At 43.3% G+C, this 25366-nt stretch overlaps 1 protein-coding gene across 13 annotated transcripts in view; it reads left to right on the top strand.

The window, feature by feature from the left end:
• nwk (nervous wreck) overlaps nucleotides 1-25366 on the top strand; it is a 563357-nt gene that overhangs the window by 100053 nt on the left and 437938 nt on the right. The window lies entirely within an intron of this gene.

Raw genomic sequence — 25366 nt, forward strand, 5'->3', positions numbered from 1 at the left:
TATATTTTATATATATTATTTTTATATATATTATATATCTTTATATATATTATATATATATATATATATATATTTTTATATATATATATATATATACATATATATATATATATTATATATATACGTATATATCTATATATATATTATATATATATATATATATATATTATATATATATATATATATATATATATATATATATATATATATATATATATATATATATATATATATATATATATATATATATATATATATATATATATATATATATATATTATATATATATAATATATATATATATATATATATATATATATATATATATATATATATATATATATATATATATAATATATATATATATATATATATATATATATATATATATATATATATATATATATTATATAGATGGGGTCCACCTCTGGTGTAAATTGTGGGACCCATAGCCTCGGAGAAGTGGATAAAAAGGCTTCAAGGAAAAATATTTGGATTTCTTTCTGAAGCCGTTTGAATATTCCACTTCCCCTACCACCCCATCTTTTGATATATATATTTTTTTATTAATAGGAATATTTTATTACATAATATGGTACAGAAGATTTAAGAGATACATTGTTGATATAAAGGTGGCATATAAGGTACATGTTATTACGTGTGTATCACCGATTATAAGGCGAAAATCTCATCCAGAGCTGGGGCGTGTGCCTGCTTCACTGCCACAAATACACCTGTGTTCGGCGAGAATAGGGGCGGCAAGTCGAAGGGCAACACCGATGCGGATGGTCTGTGGGTCGAGGCGTGTGCCAAGGCTGGAGTTGGGAACAGCCAACAGAAAGTCCCCAGCATGAGGGGCTCTCACTGCCAGGAGGCGGGCTCTATCCTTCCCTGACACTGAAGCATTGTTGAGGCTATATTTTCCACTATTGGACCATCCCAGTGCGATTGTTTGTAGTTGTTGGGGGGAGCAGGTCTGGTTTCAGAGCCCGTTAGATTATCTCATATCATTGCTCCGTCAATGAATTTTTGGTCCTGGACTCCAATCTTGTCCCTAAGATGTTCAGGGAGAATCGCTGCTACAAGCTCTCTGGATGCAATACACGAGGACAGAAAAGCAGGTAACGCAATCTGTGATGACTTGCGGACACCAATGCCTCCTAGTCTGACTGGAAGTGTAGCTTGGTTCCACTGCCCGTCTTCTAGAGTAAGGTTAAGTACTTTCGTAAAAATCTGCCTCAGGATACTGTCATATTCGTGCAGTATAGGGTTATCATATGAAGGTGCACATCTTAGGAAATATATCAACCTGGGCAGACTCAAGCACTTTGTGAGAAGGTACAAGGCATCGTGGGTGTCCAGATTGCCTATTCGTTGTTCCATTCTCCTTAACTCTTCCAATTTCTTCCTGAGAATTGTGTCAATGGCATTGCTTCCCAGAGGTGCTCCTAGCAAGACACTATTTGTGGGGGCAATGACTGCTGCTCCTGGTAGTTTTGATCTTACTGCATTTATCGCTTGTTGATTGACTGAGATGATTTTACATTTGGATGGATTCAGGATGAGACCCATTTCCTGTCCCGTGTCATTACCTGTGTAAGGTCATGTAGGAGGGACTCCTTTGTACCTGCTAGTGTGCCATCATCTATTAACCAGATGTTTAGCTCGCTGGTCAGTCTGACTGTGATTTCCCTAACTGCTATACAGAAGAGAAATGGTGCAAGAGGATCTCCTTGTTGGACACCCTCCGATGATGTGATTTCATGCTTTCCAAAGAGAAGCAGTGATTCCTTGCTATACCCAGCTGAAACAAAAGGGAAGAGACCTGGGAAATGTTCTTGTACTGCTGCTAATACCACGTCTCTTTTCAGGAGATTGAACGCATTCTTGAAATCTAATTTTACCACTGCATTGTCCTCAGGCAGGTTGTTGATATACGCCCTTGTTGCATGAACCGCTGCTTCACTTCCTTGAGAGACCCCAAAGCCAAGCTGGTTTGGTTGAAGCATCATGGCTGCCTGTGCACGAATACTTCCCACAACAGCAGCTTTGGATACGAGATGGCGTAACGTGTTGCCTACTGCAATTGGCCGAATTCCTCCATCCTTCTTTTTAAGTGCACAAAGTGTTGCACCAAAAAAGATAGGTCTAATTTCATCAGGAATCAGACCAGCCAAGGAACTGTTGACGAACCTTGTGATCTCTGAAAGCAGTGTCTCTGCAATTTCCCCAATAACTGGATTAACCATTTCCTTTAAATGTTGTGGCCTTATTCCAGTGTAACCCCCAGCAGAGCCAGATGGGAACGACATTATTGCTTTGTAAATGTCTGAGTCTTCCACAATCAATGGTTCCATAGTGGGGACAGAGGTGTTGGAACTGTTGGTGCCACTGGTTTCCCTGGCAGGGTGCTTTCCTCTAAGTGCTTCAGCCGTGTCAGCATCCCTGGGAGCAAAACTATCTTCGCTGGTAATAATTCTGATTGCCCCCCACTGTGTTGCCCTCTTCAATATATATATATATATATATATATATATATATATATATATATATATATATATATATATATATATATATATATATGCGCAAGACAAGCCACATGGGGGGGGTGTAAATCCTTAGCTCAAGTACTATCACACTTCTCAGTGCATCATCAGGAGCTATGCAATGTTGCAAGGCTGCCACTGAAGGAGTGAGGGGAAGTTTTTCTCAGAATACTGCAGAGTGGGCCTGTCGCCTCCCCCTGGCTCTCTTAGAATGTGGCCGGCGGTCAGCGTCACACCCACCACTGCCACCATCCACCATCTCCCCCATATGGGGTAAGACGGTTTTGAGAAGTCAAGAATTATGAAATTAGAAGATATAATAGTTCACCACTTCATAATTCTTGACTTCTCAAAACCGTCTTACCCCATATGGGTGGATGGTGGCAGTGGTGGGTGTGACGCTGACCGCCGGCCACATTCTAAGAGAGCCAGGGGGAGGCGACAGGCCCACTCTGCAGTATTCTGAGAAAAACTTCCCCTCACTCCTTCAGTGGCAGCCTTGCAACATTGCATAGCTCCTGATGATGCACTCAGAAGTGTGATAGTACTTGAACTAAAGATTTACACCCCCCCCATGTGGCTTGTCTTGCGCATATATATATATATATATATATATATATATATATATATATATATATATATATATATATATATATATATATATATATATTCTTCTTCTTTCAACGTACCAGCCGTATTCCACTGAGGTGGGGTGGCCCAAAAGAAAAAACTGAAGTTTCTCCTTTTAAATTTAGTAATATATACAGGAGAAGGGGTTACTAGCCCCTTGCTCCCGGCATTTTAGTCGCCTCTTACGACACGCATGGCTTACAGAGGAAGAATTCTGTTCCACTTCCCCATGGAGATAAGAGGAAATAAACAAGAACAAGAATTAGAAAGAAAATAGAAGAAAACCCAGAGGGGTGTGTATATATATGCTTGTACATGTATGTTTAGTGTGACCTAAGTGTAAGTAGAAGTAGCAAGACTTACCTGTAATCTTGCATATTTATGAGACAGACAAAAGACACCAGCAATCCTGCCATCATGTAAAACAATTACAGGCTTTCGTTTTACACTCACTTGGCAGGACGGTAGTACCTCCCTGGGCGGTTGCTGTCTACCAACCTACTACCTACAATATATATATATATATATATATATATGTCGTGCCGAATAGGCAGAACTTGCGATCTTGGCTTAAATAGCAACGCTCATCTTGCCATATAGGACAAGTGAAAATTTGTGTATGCAATAATTTCGCCAAAATCATTCTGAACCTAGCTAAAAAAATATATTTCACTGTGTTTGTTAAGTATTAAATTATTGTAAACAAATCTAAAATATATTTAGTTAGGTTAGGCTAAAATAAATTGTTCTTGTTATAATAAGGTTAGGTAAGTTTTCTAAGATTCTTTTGGAGCAAAATTAAAAATTTTTACATTATCATTAATGAAAAAAATATATCTTTAAACATATAAGAGAAAATTTTAGAAAGGACTTAATTTTAAATGAGTTCTTGCTAATTGACCAGTTTTACATATTCGGCACGACATATATATATATATAATATATATATATATAATATATATATATATATAATATATATATATATAATATATATATATATATATATATAATATATATATATATATAATATATATATATATATATATATATATATATATATATATATATATATATATATATATATATATATATATATATATATATAATGTCGTGCCGAATAGGCAGAACTTGCTATCTTGGCTTAAATAGCAAGGTTCATCTTGCCATATAGGACAAGTGAAAATTTGTGTATGCAATAATTTCGCCAAAATCATTCTGAACGTAACGAAAAAAAATATATTTCACTGTGTTTGTTTAGTATTAAATTACTGTAACAAATCTAAAATATATTTAGTTGGGTTAGGCTAAAATAAATTGCTCTTGTTATAATAAGGTTAGGTAAGTTTTCTAAGATTCTTTTGGTGCAAAATTATAAAATTTTACATTAACTTTAATGAAAAAATATATCTTTAAACGTGTAAGAGAAAATTTTAGAAAGGACTTAATTTTAAATGAGTTCTTGCTAATTGACCAGTTTTACATATTCGGCACGACATATATATATTTACCAAACTGCAGTTAGCCGGGATTAGATCCTGCGACACATTCTTCCGCCTCAAGAGATAGAACAACGTTTACATTGCCTTAACCACTTAACCAGCGATCCTTCAAAGATCATGCACCCAGCAGAAGTCAGGTGGTAAGCTGCGAGAAAGTGGTGGTGGTGGTAATAGTAGTAGTAGTAGTAGTAGTAGGACATTGAAAAGCCTCTTTAAGCTGTGCTCTAACAAAGGAGGTTACGTTTAATGCAACTTTTCATTAGCTGTTACTTATACATGTTAATGGTTTAAGTATCATTGCCCCGAGGGCCCGGTCTTAAACCGGGTCTTTTAAGTTGTAGAGGAAATATTACGAGAATTAGAACTACAGCAAGCAGATAAGAGAAGATAAGTGTATAGTGAATTAAAGTAGAGGTTTGTAATGTTTATCTTCCGTCTTATGTGAACATGAGCAAAACTCAACAGTACTCCAGCTCTAAAGAGTGCAACACATGTAACAACCTTCAGTTTTGTACAAGTATGAAAGGATGTAGTAAATTCCTGCATGATTCCTTTCTTTCAACCCAGTACGTACTTAGTTCCATCATCTTTAAAGACATGATAGATGCTCATGGGACGTTACCAAAAATTTTGCCGATACTGATGCTCATTTGAGGCCAATTAAAACTATTTTTTCGTGCATGACCGGATTTTATAAAGTTCTGGATTTGATAAAGCCCAGTCATGGACGAAGTGTCGTAATGAAGATTTCACTGGAAACATAGTGTCTTTCTCACTACCCTTCAGTTTCATGACACGAGCATCCAGCTAAAATATCTTTCTGAATTCCTTCAGCCTGACAAATCTACTGAAACACCAGAGTTAGAGGGCGAAGGCTGCCCTGTTCTGTTCATCACATACACCGCTCTTTCGTCTCCAAGCAATTAACGTTTGTTATATTTATGCATTTAAAATGACCCTAATGGATCAGAGCTGTTCTGTGATTGATACATAAATAAAGGTTATGCATTCAGACAGTGGTAAATATGACGCAAAAGATCGTGGGGAGTATATAGACCTTTTTATTACTATCAAAATGAGATATACTAGTCATGTGGCTACCCTAATCGATATGATATATTAGCAGGTTAGAAGATAAATTTGCTGTATATCGATCATGCAGGGCGTGTCGGGGGAAACGTAGTTCTTGGTATACATACTGACACGTTGATAATAAGACACGTGCAACAGTTAGGTATCTTTATTCCAAAACGTTTCGCCTACACAATAAGCTTCTTCAGTCGAGTACAGAGGCAACAGAAGCAGTAGAGATATAGAGACGATGTACTCAGTCCACCACCCTTGGAGACGTAGTTTTGAGGTGGTCAGTCTCTCAGGCTTGACAAAGCTCATGGAGAGCGAAACGTTGCCACAGTAAAAGCCACATTAGTTGCACTTGTGTCATTTTACCTAACATCCCTTAATATCAAGGCCTCTCCCAGCTGCACCAAGGCTCTTCCAACTGGATCAAGGCTCTCCCAGCTAGATCAAGGCTCTCCCAGCTGGATTATGTTTACCAGCACATGTTGGGGTTCGCCAGAAGTTGGCTGCCCTGATGGCTTTCTCTTCTCAAAGTCAACTAAATTTTAGGTTCTAGATGCATTTTTAATGCTGTCACATTTTTCTTATTTCATGTTTTTAACGAAGAGAAAAGTAACTTGCAGTATTCAGAAATACTCCTGTGAAAGAGAAATATCATTTAAGTGTACCCATTTTTCTTCTATAGAGATACCATTTTCTTCTGTGAATAAGAAATGTCATTTTCCTCTATAAGAGATGCCATTTTCTTCTGAAAATAAGAAATACCATTTTTTGTATAAGAGATACTATTTTCTTCTGTGAATAAGTGATGTAATTTTATTCTGTGAAAAAGAAATGCCATTTTCTGCTTGGAATAAGAAATACCATTTTCTTGTGTGGATGCCATTTTCCTCTGCCTGATAGGGTAGAGCTGGCAGACTTGTCAGTGAGCAGATGCCTCGTAAAGCTGCCACTCTCTTGATTGAATTTTCTCGACACATTTTTGCTGTTGGAACTGCACAATTTAATATTTCATATTCTCTGTGCGGTTTTACCTTTTCATCTTGCACACTACAAGAAAGTTCCCTTCCCCTCTCTTATTCTTTATCTCTAATTTTCTCTTCCTCTCTTTCGCTTGCTAGCACGGGAGAGTAGAAACACTAACTTGTTCACAATACACTCCTCAAGAAACTGTAATATCTGCACAAGTTTTAAACATGTTAGATAAATAATAGCTGGAAAATAATTGGACAATTATATTCTTGGGCTTCAGTAATTCTGCTTCCTGGAAGTCCTCATTAATCCCACTTTTTGGAAGACCTCAGCAATTCAGCTTCCTGGAAGACCTCAGTAATCCAGCTGCTGGAAGACAGTAATCCAGCTACCTGGAAGATAGTAATACAGCTGCCTGGAAGATAGTAATCCAGCTACCTGGAAGACAATGTAGTTGCCTGGAAGATAGTAATCCAGCTGCCTGGAAGACAGTGAAACTGCCTGGAAGACAATGCAGTTGCCTGGAAGATAGTAATCCAGCTGCCTGGAAGACAGTACTCTATCTACCTGGAAGACGGCAATCCAGCTGTCTGGAAGACAGTAATCCAGCTGCCTGGAAGACAATGCATCTGCCTGGAAGATAGTTATCCAGCTGCCTGAAAGACAGTACTCCACCTACCTGGAAGATAGTAATCCAGCTGCCTGAAAGACAGTACTCCACCTACCTGGAAGATAATAATCCAACTGCCTGGAAGACAGCAATCCAGCTGCCTGGAAGATAGTAATCCAGCTGCCTGGAAGACAGTAATTCAGCTGTCTGGAAGACAGTAATTCAGCTGCCTGGAAGAGAGCAATTCAGCTGCCTGGAAGACAGTAATCCAGCTGCCTGGAAGACAGTAATCCAGCTGCCTGGAAGACAGTAATTCAGCTGTCTGGAAGACAGTAATCCAGCTGCCTGGAAGACAGTAATCCAGCTGTCTGAAAGACAGTAATCCAGCTGTCTGGAAGACAGTAATCCAGCTGCCTGGAAGACAGTAATCCAGCTGTCTGGAAGACAGTAATCCAGCTGCCTGGAAGACAGTAATCCAGCTGCCTGGAAGACAGTAATTCAGCTGTCTGGAAGACAGTAATCCAGCTGTCTGGAAGACAATAATCAAGCTGCCTGGAAGACAGTAATCCAGCTGTCTGGAAGACAGTAATCCAGCTGTTTGGAAGACAGTAATCCAGCTGTCTGGAAGACAGTAATCCAGCTGCCTGGAAGACAGTAATCCAGCTGTCTGTAAGACAGTAATCCAGCTGCCTGGAAGACTAATCCAGCTGTCTGGAAGACAGTAATCCAGCTGCCTGGAAGACAGTAATCCAGCTGCCTGGAAGGCAGTAATCCACCTGCCTGGAAGACAGTAATCCAGCTGCCTGGAAGACAGTAATCCATCTGCCAGGAAGACAGTAATCCAGCTGCCTGGAAGACAGTAATCCACCTGCCTGGAAGACAGTAATCCAGCTGCCTGGAAGACAGTAATCCAGCTGCCTGGAAGACAGTAATCCAGCTGCCTGGAAGACAGTAATCCAGCTGTCTGGAAGACAGTAATCTAGCTGTCTGGAAGACAGTAATCCAGCTACCTGGAAGACAGTAATCCAGCTGCCTGGAAGACAATCCAGCTGCCTGGAAGACAGTAATCCAGCTGCCTGGAAGACAGTAATCCAGCTGTCTGTAAGACAGTAATCCAGCTGCCTGGAAGACAGTAATCCAGCTGCCTGGAAGACAGTAATCCAGCTGCCTGGAAGACAGTAATCCAGCTGCCTGGAAGGCAGTAATCCAGCTGCCGGGAAGACAGTAATCCAGCTGCCTGGAAGACAGTAATCCAGCTGCCTGGAAGACAGTAATCCAGCTGCCTGGAAGATAATCCAGCTGCCTGGAAGACAGTAATCCAGCTGCCTGGAAGACAGTAATCCAGCTGCCTGGAAGACAGTAATCCAGCTGTCTGGAAGACAGTAATCCAGCTGCCTGGAAGACAGTAATCCAGCTGCTGCCTGCCTGGAAGACAGTAATCCAGCTGCCTGGAAGACAGTAATCCATCCAGCTCCAGCTGCCTGGAAGACAGTAATCCAGACAGTAATCCAGCTGTCTGGAAGACAGTAATCCAGCTACCTGGAAGACAGTAATCCAGCTGCCTGGAAGACAGTAATCCAGCTGCCTGGAAGATAATCCAGCTGCCTGGAAGACAGTAATCCAGCTGCCTGGAAGACAGTAATCCAGCTACCTGGAAGACAGTAATCCAGCTGTCTGGAAGACAGTAATCCAGCTACCTGGAAGACAGTAATCCAGCTACCTGGAAGACAGTAATCCAGCTGCCTGGAAGACAGTAATCCAGCTGCCTGGAAGACAGTAATCCAGCTGCCTGGAAGACAGTAATCCAGCTGCCTGAAAGACAGTAATCCAGCTGCCTGAAAGACAGTAATCCAGCTGCCTGGAAGACAGTAATCCAGCTGCCTGGAAGACAGTAATCCAGCTGCCTGGAAGACAGTAATCCAGCTGCCTGGAAGACAGTAATCCAGCTGCCTGGAAGACAGTAATCCAGCTGTCTGGAAGACAGTAATCCAGCTGCCTGGAAGACAGTAATCCAGCTGCCTGGAAGACAGTAATCCAGCTGCCTGGAAGACAGTAATCCAGCTGCCTGGAAGACAGTAATCCAGCTGCCTGGAAGACAGTAATCCAGCTGCCTGGAAGACAGTAATCCAGCTGTCTGGAAGACAGTAATCCAGCTGCCTGGAAGACAGTAATCCAGCTGCCTGGAAGACAGTAATCCAGCTGCCTGGAAGACAGTAATCCAGCTGCCTGGAAGACAGTAATCCAGCTGCCTGGAAGACAGTAATCCAGCTGTCTGGAAGACAGTAATCCAGCTGCCTGGAAGACAGTAATCCAGCTGCCTGGAAGACAGTAATCCAGCTGCCTGGAAGACAGTAATCCAGCTGCCTGGAAGACAGTAATCCAGCTGCCTGGAAGACAGTAATCCAGCTGCCTGGAAGACAGTAATCCAGCTGTCTGGAAGACAGTAATCCAGCTGCCTGGAAGACAGTAATCCAGCTGCCTGGAAGACAGTAATCCAGCTGTCTGGAAGACAGTAATCCAGCTGCCTGGAAGACAGTAATCCAGCTGCCTGGAAGACAGTAATCCAGCTGTCTGGAAGACAGTAATCCAGCTGCCTGGAAGACAGTAATCCAGCTGCCTGGAAGACAGTAATCCAGCTGCCTGGAAGACAGTAATCCAGCTGCCTGGAAGACAGTAATCCAGTTGCCTGGAAGACAGTAATCCAGCTGTCTGGAAGACAGTAATCCAGCTGCCTGGAAGACAGTAATCCAGCTGTCTGGAAGACAGTAATCCAGCTGCCTGGAAGACAGTAATCCAGCTGCCTGGAAGACAGTAATCCAGCTGTCTGGAAGACAGTAATCCAGCTGCCTGGAAGACAGTAATCCAGCTGCCTGGAAGACAGTAATCCAGCTGTCTGGATGACAGTAATCCAGCTGCCTGGAAGACAGTAATCCAGCTGCCTGGAAGACAGTAATCCAGCTGCCTGGAAGACAGTAATCCAGCTGCCTGGAAGACAGTAATCCAGCTGTCTGGAAGACAGTAATCCAGCTGCCTGGAAGACAGTAATCCAGCTGTCTGGAAGACAGTAATCCAGCTGCCTGGAAGACAGTAATCCAGCTGTCTGGAAGACAGTAATCCAGCTGCCTGGAAGACAGTAATCCAGCTGCCTGGAAGACAGTAATCCAGCTGCCTGGAAGACAGTAATCCAGCTGCCTGGAAGACAGTAATCCAGCTGCCTGGAAGACAGTAATCCAGCTGCCTGGAAGACAGTAATCCAGCTGTCTGGAAGACAGTAATCCAGCTACCTGGAAGACAGTAATCCAGCTGTCTGGAAGACAGTAATCCAGCTACCTGGAAGACAGTAATCCAGCTGTCTGGAAGACAGTAATCCAGCTGTCTGGAAGACAGTAATCCAGCTGCCTGGAAGACAGTAATCCAGCTACCTGGAAGACAGTAATCCAGCTGTCTGGAAGACAGTAATCCAGCTGCCTGGAAGACAGTAATCCAGCTACCTGGAAGACAGTAATCCAGCTGTCTGGAAGACAGTAATCCAGCTACCTGGAAGACAGTAATCCAGCTGCCTGGAAGACAGTAATCCAGCTGCCTGGAAGACAGTAATCCAGCTGCCTGGAAGACAGTAATCCAGCTACCTGGAAGACAGTAATCCAGCTGCCTGGAAGACAGTAATCCAGCTGCCTGGAAGACAGTAATCCAGCTGCCTGGAAGACAGTAATCCAGCTGCCTCGAAGACAGTAATCCAGCTGCCTGGAAGACAGTAATCCAGCTGTCTATAACGGCACATTATACCAACGAGTCTGAGTTCAGTATTGTAGTTATTATGTGTTTTCTTTTTTTCTTGGTGATACTTGTCATGGGAGTGAAGCCTTGATGCTGGTGAGGGAGTGAAGCCTTGATGCTGGTGAGGGAGTGAAGCCTTGATGCTGGTGAGGGAGTGAAGCCTTGATGCTGGTGAGGGAGTGAAGCCTTGATGCTGGTAAGGGAGTGAAGCCTTGATGCTGGTGAGGGAGGGAAGCCTTGATGTTGGTGAAGGAGTGAAGCCTTGATGCTGGTGAGGGAGTGAAGCCTTGATGCTGGTGAGGGAGTGAAGCCTTGATGCTGGTGAGGGAGTGAAGCCTTGATGCTGGTGAGGGAGTGAAGCCTTGATGCTGGTGAGGAGTGAAGCCTTGATGCTGGTGAGGGAGTGAAGCCTTGATGCTTGTGAGGGAGTGAAGCCTTGATGCTGGTGAGGGAGTGAAGCCTTGATGCTGGTGAGGGAGTGAAGCTTTGATGCTGGTGAGGGAGTGAAGCCTTGATGCTGGTGAGGGAGGGAAGTCTTGATGTTGGTGAGGGAGTGAAGCCTTGATGCTGGTGAGGGAGTGAAGCCTTGATGCTGGTGAGGGAGTGAAGCCTTGATGCTGGTGAGGGAGTGAAGCCTTGATGCTGGTGAGGGAGGGAAGCCTTGATGCTGGTGAGGGAGGGAAGCCTTGATGCTGGTGAGGGAGGGAAGCCTTGATGCTAGAGTGAGGGAGTGAAGTCTTGATGCTGGTGAGGGAGGGAAGCCTTGATGCTGGTATGGAAGTGAAGCCTTGATGCTGGTGAGTGAAGCCTTAATGCTGGTAAGTGAAGCCTTGATACTGGTGCGGGAGTGAAGCCTTGATGCTGGTGTGGGAGTGAAACCTTGATTTAGGTGAGGGGAGTAAAGCCTTGATACTGGTGTGGGAGTGAAACCTTGATGCTGGGGTGAGAGTAAAGCCTTGATGCTGGTGAGGGAGTGAAGTCTTGATGCTGGTGTGGGAGTGAAATCTTGATGCTGGTGTGGGAGTGAAGTCTTGATGCTGGTGTGGGAATGAAGCCTTGATTTAGGTGATCTAGTGAAGCCTTGATGGAGTAAACCTGATTACTGCCATATACTACCCTATAACCCTACGAGTTTAGCGCTTTTACTAAAGGAGACAACACTAGAAAAAGTCGAAGTAGTTTTGACGTCATTAGTCGTTTAACCTTGGTAGGAGGTGGTCAGTCCCTCACGCTCAGGCATGCGGCCAGACTTTCTGCACTAGAGTAGGTGTCACACCTAGGTGTTGGGCATGTTTTTTGATACATTAAGCTGTCGGTATTGTAAATTATCAGTAACACTGGTCTACAGTAGAGATAATTGGTATATAATACCGACAAGATGGAAAAATAAGACATGCTATGCTCCCTATATATATACAGTATATATATATATATATATATATATATATATATATATATATATATATATATATATATATATATATATATATATATGTCTTGCCGAATAGGCAGAACTTGCTATCTTGGCTTAAATAGCAACGCTCATCATGCCATATAGGACAAGTGAAAATTTGTGTATGCAATAATTTCGCCAAAATCATTCTGAACCTAACGAAAAAAATATATTTGATTGTGTTTGTTTAGTACTAAATTATTGTAAACGTATTTAAAATATATTTAGTTGGGTTAGGCTAAAATAAATTGTTCTTGTTATAATAAGGTTAGGTAAGTTTTCTAAGATTCTTTTGGTGCAAAATTAAAAATTTTTGCATTAACATTAATGAAAAAAATATATCTTTAAACGTATAAGAGAAAATTTCAGAAAGGGCTTAATTTTAAATGAGTTATTGCTAATTGACCAGTTTTACATATTCGGCACGACATATATATATATATATATATATATATATATATATATATATATATATATATATATATATATATATATATATAACAACACTACGACTTGCCAAGGACTCGAACCCATGCTGCTTTGGCCTGCCTCATTGTAGGCGAAAACTCATGACGCCATTACCCACGGGACCAAACAATCCGCTGGGTGCGGATATATATATATATATATATATATATATATATATATATATATATATATATATATATATATATATATATATATATATATATATATATATATAAGGCCTGTTATCCTGGGTGTAAAGGGAGCAAAATAAACACAGCAGAAAACATTTGACTTATATTATCCTTCACCAATTTAGAACAGAAGTATGTACACTATATACACTATGTACAACAATAGTTATTAGTGCACTCCACGGTAAGCAAGGCAGAATAGAAGCCACTAGAGAGCAGACCGTACTTCAACCAGCTCTAGAATGGGAATGACAAGGGCAGACAGGTGAGTGGTACCCACATAACCTCTGCGATTGCCAAAACCATCTTCTCATTGGCTGGAACCTGGGTACTGGTTGAATGACGGGGCCCCATCGCCAACCCTTAGTCCCCTGGTTCGCTGTAAATGAGGGTGTGTACATGCGCCGAATAAAGCTTACGTACTCTTTGCATGCCATATATATATAATATATATATATATATATATATATATATATATATATATATATATATATATATATATATATATATATATATGATTGTAGCTTGATAAAGCCCACTGTGTGGGCGAAACGTGTTCAATATAGGATCGCATTATACTGCATTTGTGTCTATTTTTCTAACTATCTGCGACCAAAAATACTTCGAAAATAAAACTAGAGATTCTTTACTGATTTTGGGTCACTGAACTTGGAAATTATGCATAAAATTTAAAATTGTCTCTATTTGTAACGATATGAGGAGAGTTACAATACTGTGATGTTTGTGCCATAACACAGTGTTGTGTGTGCCATCACACACACACTTTGTTGTATATGCTATCACACATCAAAGTGTGCGATGGAACACTCAGTTCACACACTGAAGTCCATGGTTCTATCCCCGGTAGGGGTGGAAACATTGCGTGTTTCCTTAAGACACCTACTGTCCCTGTTCACCCAGCAGTAAAATAGGTACTTGGGTGTTAGTCGACTGGTGTGGGTCGCATAATGGCGACAAAATTGGCCTAATTTGCCCGAAGTGCTCTGCATAACAAGTGACTTTCTATGTAGTAGTGTCACTGATGTCAGCTAGGTCTGTAGACCTTGTATATGTACTTGTAAAATTAAAGATTATTATTATGAAGATATATGTAAGGTGAACGTTTCGCCCAGGACACCACAGTCATGAAGAAACACTGCCAGGGAAATGGAGTCCATCATTGCTAGCAGACTACTGCTGCACAGCAAGAGATGATCCAGAAGTGGAATAGTAGAAACAAGAATACAAGGATTGAATACGAGGAAGAAGAGAAGCCTCGGGTTGAATACAAGGGTCAAACAAAGAAGCCTTGAGTTGAATACAAGGGTCAAACAAAGAAGCCTTGAATTGAACACGAACAACGAGAAAAGCCTCGATTTAAATACAAGAGACAAGGAAGCCTCGGGTTGAATACAAGAGACAAACAAAGAAGCCTCTGTTTTAATACAAGAGACAAACAAAGAAGCCTCGGGTTGAATACAAGAGACAAAGAAGCCTCGGGTTGAATCAGTATCATTGAATTCAAAATTGCGTTCTGGAATAATTACTCTTATAACTTGGCCGGTTAGAAAGCCTTTTCCAGGTAACTAAAATTAATATCGAAGCGAAGTTTAACCTAACTTGGGTAAGGCTTACTCATATGATGACCCACATCCGGAGCTGTTGGTCAAATGACCGAGACCTTCAGCTGGCTTACAAGTCCACCCCTTTAAACATGGTTATCATTATAATCATTTTATTCTTGACTTAGTTCATACCAGGAATTAATTTCTATGTTAGGTTAAGCTGGCATATTAAAAGTTCCAATTCCCATGAAATATATAGGAATGTTTATATATATATATATATATATATATATATATATATATATATATATATATATATATATATATATATATATATATATATATATATATATATATATATATATATATATATATATATATATATATATATATATATATATCAAAAAGCCGGCCATATCCCACCAAGACAGGGTGGCCCAAAAAGAAAAACAAAAGTTTCCCTTTTCAAATTTAGTAATTTATACAGGAGAAGGGGTTACTAGCCCCTTGCTCCAGGCATTTTAGTCGCCTCTTACGACACGCATGGCTTACGGAGGAAGAATTCTGTTCCACTTCCCCATGGAGATAAGAGGAAATAAACAAGAACAAGAACTAGAAAGAAAATAGAAAACCCAGAGGGGTGTTTATGTATATGCTTGTACATGTATTTGTACATGTATGTGTATATATATATATATATATATATATATATATATATATATATATATATATATATATATATATATACGAACCTTGTACCGCCTCCAGAGACAGCACAATGTACACATCACCTTACCTCTGAGCCAGCGATCCTACAAGAACGACGCATGCAGCTGAGCTACATGTTTTTCTCGTGATCCGAGGACACTCGTGGCAGTGGTATCTCAGCTGCATGCGTGATTCTTGTAGGGTCGCTGGCTCAGAGGTAAGGTGATGTGTACATTGTGCTGTCTCTGGAGGCGGTACAAGGTTCGTAGTGTCGAGTCCTGGCCTGCCGCAGTTTGATAAATGATTAGTATATATATATATATATATATATATATATATATATATATATATATATATATATATATATATATATATATATATATATATATATATATATACACAAAATGTTGAGAAATTGCTTATAAAGTTCAGCTAATTGATTGTTATTATGGTCATATTAGCTGTCAACCCTCGCGTCGTATACATCACTGTGACGAGGTGTGGTGGAGTGTGTGGTGGAGGGTTTGGTGGGTGTGTGTTGTGGAGGGTTTGGTGGAGTGTGTGGTGGATTTTGTGGTGGTGTTTGGTGAGTGTGGTGGTGGGTTTGGTAGAGTGTGTGGTAGAGGGTTTGGTGGAGGGTGTGGTGGTGTGGTGACGAGAGTTTGGTGGAGGGTTTGGTGTGGTGGAGGGTTTAGTGGATGGTTTGGTGGAGGGTGTGGTGGTGTGATGTGGTAGAGAGTTTGGTGGAGGGTGTGCTGGAGTGGAGGTAACATCAGCTGGTTATGTGTCAGTGTAACATTAGCTGGTTATGTCTCAGTGTAGCATCAACTGCTTATGTGTCAGTGTAGCATCAACTGCTTATGTGTCAGTGTACCATCAGCTGGTTATGTGTCAGTGTAGTATCAACTGGTTATGTGTCAGTGTAGCATCAACTGGTTGTGTCAGTGTAGCAACAGTTGGTTATGTGTCAGTGTAGTATCAACTGGTTATGTGTCAGTGTAGCATCAGCTGGTTATGTGTCAGTGTACCATCAGCTGGTTATGTGTCAGCGTAGTATCAACTGGTTGTGTCAGTGTAGCAACAGTTGGTTATGTGTCAGTGTAGTATCAACTAGTTATGTGTCAGTGTAGCATCAACTGGTTGTGTCAGTGTAGCAACAGTTGGTTATGTGTCAGTGTAGTATCAACTGGTTATGTGTCAGTGTAGTATCAACTGGTTATGTGTCAGTGTACCATCAGCTGGTTATGTGTCAGTGTAGCATCAACTGGTTGTGTCAGTGTAGCAACAGTTGGTTATGTGTCAGTGTAGTATCAACTGGTTATGTGTCAGTGTAGTATCAACTGGTTATGTGTCAGTGTAGCATCAGCTGGTTATGTGTCAGTGTAGCATCAGCTGGTTATGTGTCAGTGTAACATCAGCTGGTTATGTCTCAGTGTAGCATCAGCTGGTTATGTGTCAGTGTAGTATCAACTGGTTATGTATCAGTGTAGCATCAGCTGGTTATGTGTCAGTGTAGTATCAACTGGTTATGTCTCAGTGTAGCATCAACTGCTTATGTGTCAGTGTACCATCAGCTGGTTATGTGTCAGTGTAGCATCAGCTGGTTATGTGTCAGTGTAGCATCAGCTGGTTATGTGTCAGTGTAGCATCAGCTGGTTATGTGTCAGTGTAGCATCAGCTGGTTATGTGTCAGTGTAGCATCATCTAGTTATGTGTGAGTGTACCATCAGCTGGTTATGTGTTAGAGTAGCAGCTGGTTATACATCAATGTAACATCAGCTGGTTATGTGTGAGTGTAGCAGCTGGTTATACATCAGTGTACCATCAGCTGGTTATGCGTCAGTGTAGCATCAGCTGGTTATGTGTTAGTGTAGCAGCTGGTTATACATCAGTGTACCATCAGCTGGTTATGTGCCAGTGTAGCATCAGCTGGTTATGTGCCAGTGTAGCATCAGCTGGTTATGTGTGAGTGTAGCATCAGCTGGTTATGTGTGAGTGTAGCATCAGCTGGTTATGTGTGAGTGTAGCATCAGCTGGTTATGTGTGAGTGTAGCATCAGCTGGTTATGTGTGAGTGTAGCATCAGCTGGTTATGTGTGAGTGTAGCATCAGCTGGTTATGTGCCAGTGTAGCATCAGCTGGTTATGTGTGAGTGTAGCATCAGCTGGTTATGTGTGAGTGTAGCATCAGCTGGTTATGTGTGAGTGTAGCATCAGCTGGTTATGTGCCAGTGTAGCATCAGCTGGTTATGTGTGAGTGTAGCATCAGCTGGTTATGTGTGAGTGTAGCATCAGCTGGTTATGTATCAGTGTACCATCAGCTGGTTATGTGTTAGTGTAGCAGCTGGTTATGTATCAGTGTAGCATCAGCTGGTTATGTGTTAGTGTAGCAGCTGGTTATGTATCAGTGTAGCATCAGCTGGTTATGTGCCAGTGTAGCATCAGCTGGTTATGTGCCAGTGTAGCATCAGCTGGTTATGTGTGAGTGTAGCATCAGCTGGTTATGTGTGAGTGTAGCATCAGCTGGTTATGTGTGAGTGTAGCATCAGCTGGTTATGTGTGAGTGTAGCATCAGCTGGTTATGTGTGAGTGTAGCATCAGCTGGTTATGTGTGAGTGTAGCATCAGCTGGTTATGTGCCAGTGTAGCATCAGCTGGTTATGTGTGAGTGTAGCATCAGCTGGTTATGTGTGAGTGTAGCATCAGCTGGTTATGTGTGAGTGTAGCATCAGCTGGTTATGTGCCAGTGTAGCATCAGCTGGTTATGTGTGAGTGTAGCATCAGCTGGTTATGTGTGAGTGTAGCATCAGCTGGTTATGTGTGAGTGTAGCATCAGCTGGTTATGTGTGAGTGTAGCATCAGCTGGTTATGTGCCAGTGTAGCATCAGCTGGTTATGTGTGAGTGTAGCATCAGCTGGTTATGTGTGAGTGTAGCATCAGCTGGTTATGTGTGAGTGTAGCATCAGCTGGTTATGTGTGAGTGTAGCATCAGCTGGTTATGTGTGAGTGTAGCATCAGCTGGTTATGTGTGAGTGTAGCATCAGCTGGTTATGTGTCAGTGTAGCATCAGCTGGTTATGTGTGAGTGTAGCATCAGCTGGTTATGTGTCAGTGTAGCATCAGCTGGTTATGTGTCAGTGTAGCATCAGCTGGTTATGTGTGAGTGTAGCATCAGCTGGTTATGTGTGAGTGTAGCATCAGCTGCTTATGTGTGAGTGTAGCATCAGCTGGTTATGTGTGAGTGTAGCATCAGCTGGTTATGTGTGAGTGTAGCATCAGCTGGTTATGTGTGAGTGTAGCATAAGCTGGTTATGTGTCAGTGTAGCATCAGCTGGTTATGTGTCAGTGTAGCATCAGCTGGTTATGTGTCAGTGTAGCATCAGCTGGTTATGTGTCAGTGTAGCATCAGCTGGTTATGTGTGAGTGTAGCATCAGCTGGTTATGTGTGAGTGTAGCATCAGCTGGTTATGTGTCAGTGTAGCATCAGCTGGTTATGTGTCAGTGTAGCATCAGCTGGTTATGTGTCAGTGTAGCATCAGCTGGTTATGTGTGAGTGTAGCATCAGCTGGTTATGTGTGAGTGTAGCATCAGCTGGTTATGTATCAGTGTAGCATCAGCTGGTTATGTGTCAGTGTAGCATCAGCTGGTTATGTGTCAGTGGGATTCTATTTTTGTGTGTTATAAGGTGTTAGTAGGAGGAAGGTTGTTAGGCTAGTAGGGAGGCTGTTGGTTAGTAGGAGGGTTGTTGAAGAGTAGAGGTTGTTGGGGTTAGTAGGAGGGCTGTTAGTTAGTAGGAGGGCTGTTGGGGTTAGTAGGGAGGTTGTTAAGAAGAGAGGGTTGTTAAAGTTAGTAGGAGGGTTGTTGAAGCAGAGGGTTGTTGCTAGTAGAGGTTGTTAAATAGTAGGGGACAAGTTGGGCTAGTAGGAGGCTGTTGAAGTTAGTAGGGAGGTTGTTAAGCAGGAGGATTATAGTAGGAGGGCTATAAGCAGGGAGGCTGTTAGTTAGTAGAGCTGCTAGCTAGTAGGAGGGCTATTAAGCAGAGAGGCTGTTGGGGCTAGTAGGGGAGGGCTACAGCTAGAGGACTGTTGGGGCTAGTAGGAAGGCTGTTGGGGTTAGTAGGAGGGCTACAAGCAGTAGGAGGATTGTCAGCTAGTAGAGGTTGTTGTGCTAGTAGAGGGCTGTTGAAGTAGTAGAGGCTGTTGTGGCTAGTAGAGGTTGTTACAGAAAGGGCTGTTAAATAGTAGGAGGCTGTTGTGTTAGTAGGAGGCTGTTAAAATAGGTGAGGCTGTTGGGGCTAGTAGGCTGTCTTATTAGCAGGAGGGCTGTTGAAGTTAGTAGGAGGCTGTTAAATAGTAGGAGAATATTGGGGTTAGTAGGAGGGTTGGTTAGTTAGCAGGAGGCCAGTTGAAGAAGTAGGAGGCTGTTGGGGTTAGTAGGAGGGCTAGTTGTGGGTTAGTAGGGAGGGCTGTTGTGGGTTAGTAGGGAGTGGCTAATGGGGTTAGGAGGACTGTTAGCTAGTAGGAGGTCATAGTTAGTAGGAGGCTGTTAAAGAAGAGAGGATTGTTGTATTAGTAGGGAGGCACAATAGTAGGAGGGACAGCCAGTTAGTAGGAGGGAGGTTGCTGGGGCTAGTAGGAGGGTTAAAGTTAAAGTAGTAGAGGTTGTTGTGGCTAGGTGGAGGCTGTTGGGGTTAGTAGAAAAGGCTGTTAAAGTAGAGGATTGTTGGGGCTAGTAGGAGGTTGTTGGGGTTAGTAGGAGGGCTGTTGGGGTTAGTAGGAGGACTGTTAAATAGTAGGGAGGCTACAAGTAGTAGAGGGCTGTTGGGGTTAGTAGGGAGGGTTGTTGGGGTTAGTAGGGAGGCTGTTGTGGGTTAGTAGAGGCTGTTGGGGTTAGTAGGGGAGGGCTGTTAGTTAGTAGGAGGCTGTTAAAATAGTAGGGAGGGCTGTTAAAGAGTAGGGAGTATTGTTGAAGCAGTAGGAGGGCTGTTAAAGAAGAGAGGATTGTTAAATAGAGGAGGGGTTGTTAAAGTAGTAGAGGGCTGTTGGGGTTAGTGAGGAGGACACATATTAGTAGGAGGTATTGCTGGTGTTAGTAGGAGGTTGTTAAAGCAGGGAGGGCTACAAGTAGTAGGAGGGCTGTTAAAGTAGTGAGGAGGGCTGTCAAATAGTAGGAGGCTGCTAAAGTTAGTAGGAGTATTACTGGGTTAGTAGGGAGGGCTATGTTGGGGCAGAGGCTGTTGTGGGTTAGTAGGAGGGCTGTTGGGGCTAGTAGGGGTTGTTGTAAGCAGTAGGAGGGCTGTTAAAGTTAGTAGGGAGGGGTTGTTGGGTTAGTAGGAGGATTAGTTAAGTGTTAGTAGAGGCTGTTGGGGTTAGTAGGGAGGTTGTTGGGCAGGGAGGGTTGTTGGGTTAGTAGGAGGGTTGTTGGGGTTAGTAGGAGGGTTGTTGGGGGGTTAGTAGGAGGGTTGTTGGGGTTAGGGAGGACAGCAAGCAGGAGGGTTGTTAAATAGTAGAGGGCTGTTAAAGTAGTAGGAGGATTGGTTAAAGTAGTAGAGGGTTACAGTTAGTAGGAGTGGCTGTTAAAGTAGTAGAGTGGTTGTTGGGGCTAGTAGGAGGGTTACTAAGTTAGTAGGGGAGTGGCTGTTGGGGTTAGTAGGAGGCTGTTGGGGTTAGTAGGAGGGTTGTTAGTTAGTAGGAGGGCTGTTGGGGTTAGTAGGGGGAAGGTTGGGGTTAGTAGGGAGGGCTGTTAAATAGTAGGAGGTTGTTGGGGGTTAGTAGAGAGGATTGTTGGGGTTAGTAGGAGGGCTGTTGGGGTTAGTAGGAGGGCTGTTGAAGTTAGTAGGAGGGCTGTTAAAGGTATAGGAGGCTATACAGTAGGAGGGTTGTTGAAGTTAGTAGGAGGTTGTTGGGGTTAGGAGACTGTTAAAGTAGTAGAGGGGGCTGTTGCTAGTAGGGAGCAGGCTGTTAAAGCAGGGAGGTGACTATTAAAGAAGTAGGGAGTGGCTGTTGGCTAGTAGGAGGCTGTTGGGGTTAGTAGGAGGGCTGTTGGGGCTAGTAGGAGGGTTGTTGAAGCAGTAGAGCGGGCTGCTAGCTAGTAGGAGGGCCATAAAGTAGTAGGAGGCTGCTGAAGTTAGTAGGAGGCTACAAAGTTAGGAGGACTGCTAAATAGGTGTAGGAGGGTTGTTGGGGCTAGTAGGGAGGCTGCTGGTTAGTAGAGGACTACAAAGAAGAGGAGGTTGTTGGCTAGTAGGAGAAGTTATAAAGTTAGTAGGGAGAACATAATAGTGAGAGGCTGGGGTTAACAGCAGGAGGCTGTTGAAGTAGTAGGAGGAATGTTGGGGTTAGAGGTTATTAAATAGTAGGAGTATTGTTAAAGTAGTAGAGGGCCAGCCAGCTAGTAGGGAGTGACTAAGCTGGGCTAGTAGGAGGCTGTTGTAATAGTAGATGTATTGTCAGCTAGTAGATAATGTTGGGGCTAGTAGGAGGGCTGGTTGGGCTAGTAGAGGCTGCTGGGGCCAGTAGGAGGGCTGTTGGGGTTAAAGAGGGCTGTTGTGTTAGTAGGAGGCTGCTGTGCTAGTAGGAGGCTGTTAGCTAGTGAGGATATTGTTAAATAGTAGAGTGGCTGTTGGGGTTAGTAGGGAGGTGTTGTTGGGGCTAGTAGGGGACTGTTGTAAAGAGTAGGAGGCTGTTAAAGAGTGAGGAAGGTTAAATAGTAGGAGGGCTATTGGGGCTAGTAGGAGGTTGTTAAAATAGTAGGGAGGCTGTTGGGCTAGCAGATATTGCTGTTGGGCTAGGTAGGGAGGGCTGTTGTGGCTAGTAGGAGGGCTGTTGGGGTTAGCAGGGATATTGTTGGGGCAGTAGGATAATGTTAAATAGATGAGGAAGGTTAAAGTAGTAGGGTTGTTAAAGGTTAGTAGGAGGGCTGTTGTGCTAGTAGGGGCTAAGGGGGTTAGTAGGAGGCTGTTGGGGGAAGTTAGTAGGAGGCTGTTGGGGTTAGTAGGAGGGGCTGTTGAAGTAGTAGGAGGGCTGTTGAGTTGGTAGGGAGGGCTGGTTGGGGCTAGTAGGAGGGTTGTTGTGCTAGTAGGAGGCTGTTGGGGGGTTAGTAGGAAATACAAGTAGTAGAGACTACAAGTAGGGAGGGCATGCTAGTAGGAGGAAGAGCAAGCAGTAGGAGGCTATTGGGGTTAGAGGAGGAGGGCTGTTGGGGCTAGTAGGGAGGAGGGCTGCTGGTGCTAGTAGAGGAGGTTGTTAGCTAGTAGGAGGAGGGCTGTTGAAGTTAGTAGAGGAGGTTGTTGGGTTAGTAGGGGAGGGAGGGCTGTTGGGTTATAGAGGAGGTCAAATATAGATGCTATGAAGTTTAGAGAGTGGAGGCTGTTAAATATAGGAGGTTGTTAAAGAGAGGAGGAGTAAGCTGTTGTTAGTGAGAGGTCATAAATAGAGAGGTTAGTTACAGAGGAGGGCTGTTATGCTAGTAGAGAGGGCTGTTGGGGTTAGGAGGCTGTTAAAGTTGGTAGGAGGGTTAGTTTGAAGAGTAGGAGGTTAAAGTTAGTGGGGAGGATTATTAAAGGTAGAGGTTGTTAAGAAGAGGAGGGTTGCTAAAGCAGAAGATGGGTCATTAAATAAAGAGGAGGATATTGCTATGCTAGTAGGAGGCCTGTTGAAGCAGAGATATTATTGTGGCTAGCAGGAGGATATTGTTAGTGCTAGTAGAGTGGGCTGTTGAAGAGAGGGTCAAGGGGGCTAGTAGAGGCTGAACAAATAGTAGAGGGCTGGGGGTTAGTGGGGAGGACTGTTGTGGCTAGAGAGGGCTGTTGTGGGGTCAGCAGATATTGTTGTGGTTAGTAGGAGTATTGGGGCTGAAGAGGAGGAGGGCTACTATTAGTAGAGGCTGTTAAATAGTGAGAGGAGGCTGTTGGTGCGTTAGTAGGATATTGCTGTATTAGTAGGAGGTTGTTGGGGCTAGTAGGAGGAGCATTTGTTATGTTAGTAGGAGGCTGTTAAAATAGGAGGCTGTAAATAGCAGGAAGGAGGCTGTTGGGGTTATAGGTTGTTAAAGGTAGGTAGGAGGGCCAACTGGGCTAGTAGAGGAGGCTGTTGGGGCTAGTGGTGGAAGTGGCTGCTGAGGTTAGTAGGAGGATGGGTTGCTGGGGCTAGTAGGGAGGAGGCTGTTGGGGTTAGTAGGAGGTTGTTAGTTAGTAGAGGAGGCTGTTGCTAGAGGAGGTTGTTGGGTTAGTAGAGGAGGCTGTTAAAGTAGGTAGGAGGAGGTTGTTGTGGGTTAGTAGGGAGGAGGGTTGTTAGTTAGTAGGGATGGAGGTATTGTTAAGTTGTAGAGGAGGGTTATTAAAGTAGTAGGAGGAGGGATGTTACAGTAGGAGGAGGTGTTGTTAAAGAAGAGAGGAGGCTGCTGTGTTAGCAGGAGGAGGAATATTACAGTAGGGAGGGAGGTTGAAAAGTTAGTAGGAAGGAGGGCTGTTAAAGTAGAGATAGAGGATATTGGGGGGTTAGTAGGGAGGGAGGGAGGGTTGTTGAAGAGAGGAGGGTTGTTGGTGTTAGTAGGAAGGAGTAATGTTAAATAGTAGGAGGAGGCTGTTGGGGTTAGAGGAGGGAATATATGTTAGTAGGAGGAGGCTGTTTGGGTTGGTAGGGAGGAGGGAGGTTAGCTAGTAGGAGGAGGCTATTGAGCATAGTAGGAAGGAGATATTGGTTAAAGGTAGGAGGAGGAGGGCAAATAGTAGGGAGGAGGGCTGCTGGCTGGTAGGAGGAGGGAGATACAAAGTAGTAGGAAGGAGGCTGTTGGGGTTAAGAGGAGGAGTGGTTGTTAAAGTAGGAGGAGGCTACAAAGGTGAGGAGGGAGGGCTGTTGTGTTAGTAGGAAAAAGAGAGGCTGTTGGTGCTAGTAGGAAGGAGTAAGAGTAGGGGTTGGCAGAGGAGGGAGGCTGTTAAAGTAGAGGAGGACAAGTTGTGTTAGTAGAGGAGGAAGGTTAAAGAGTAGGAGGAGGGATACAAAGTTAGTAGGGAGGAGGAGGGCTGTTGGGGTTAGTAGGAGGAGGGTTGTTGGGCAGAGAGGAGGGATAAAGAGTAGGAGGGAGGGGAGGGTTACAAATAGTAGGAGGTTGTTAGTAGGCTGGAGGTTAAAGTAGTAGAGGAGAAGGTTGCTAGGGAGGAAAGGTTGGCTGGTAGAGGGAGGAGGCTGTTAAAGTAGTAGGAGCAGAGGTTGCTATGCTAGTAGGAAGGAGGTTGCTACAGTGGAGGAGGAGGGCGTTGGGGGTTAGTAGGAGGAGGGTTGTTGGTGTTAGTAGTAGAGGGTTGTTGCAAGTAGGAGGAGGGTTACTGGGGGTTAGGGAGGAGGGTTGTTGGTGTTATGTAGGGAGGAGGGTTGGGGTTGGTGAGGGGAGGGAGGCAGCAGTTAGTAGAGGGAGGGCTATTATGTTAGAAGTGGAGGCTGTTAAAGTAGTAGAGGAGGAGGCTGTTGAAGAGAGGAGAGGCTAGCTGGCAGGAGGAGGAGGGCAGCAGCAGAGGAAGTGAGAAGCAGCAAAGGTAGGAGTGGAGGTTAAAGTAGGAGGGAGGTTGTTGGGAAGGAGAGTAGAGGGAGGAGGTTGTCAGTTAGTAGGGAGGAGGGCACAAAGTAGTAGGAAGGAGGCTGTTAGGTTAAAGAGAGGAGGAGGTTGTTAAAGTAGTAGGAGGAGGGTTGTTGGGGCTCAGAGAGGAGGGCTGCAAAGGTAGGAGGAGGGATGTTAGCTAGTAGGAGGGAAAGGTTAGTGAGTAGGAGGAGGGATGTTAGTTAGTAGAGACAGGGAGAAGGTTACAGTAGGAGGAGGGCTGGGGGTTAGTAGGAGGAGGATGTTAAAGTTAGTAGGAGGAGGTGGGCTGTTGGGG

This window comes from Cherax quadricarinatus, chromosome 55 (assembly GCF_038502225.1).
Source record: "Cherax quadricarinatus isolate ZL_2023a chromosome 55, ASM3850222v1, whole genome shotgun sequence".
Lineage (NCBI taxonomy): Eukaryota > Metazoa > Arthropoda > Malacostraca > Decapoda > Parastacidae > Cherax > Cherax quadricarinatus.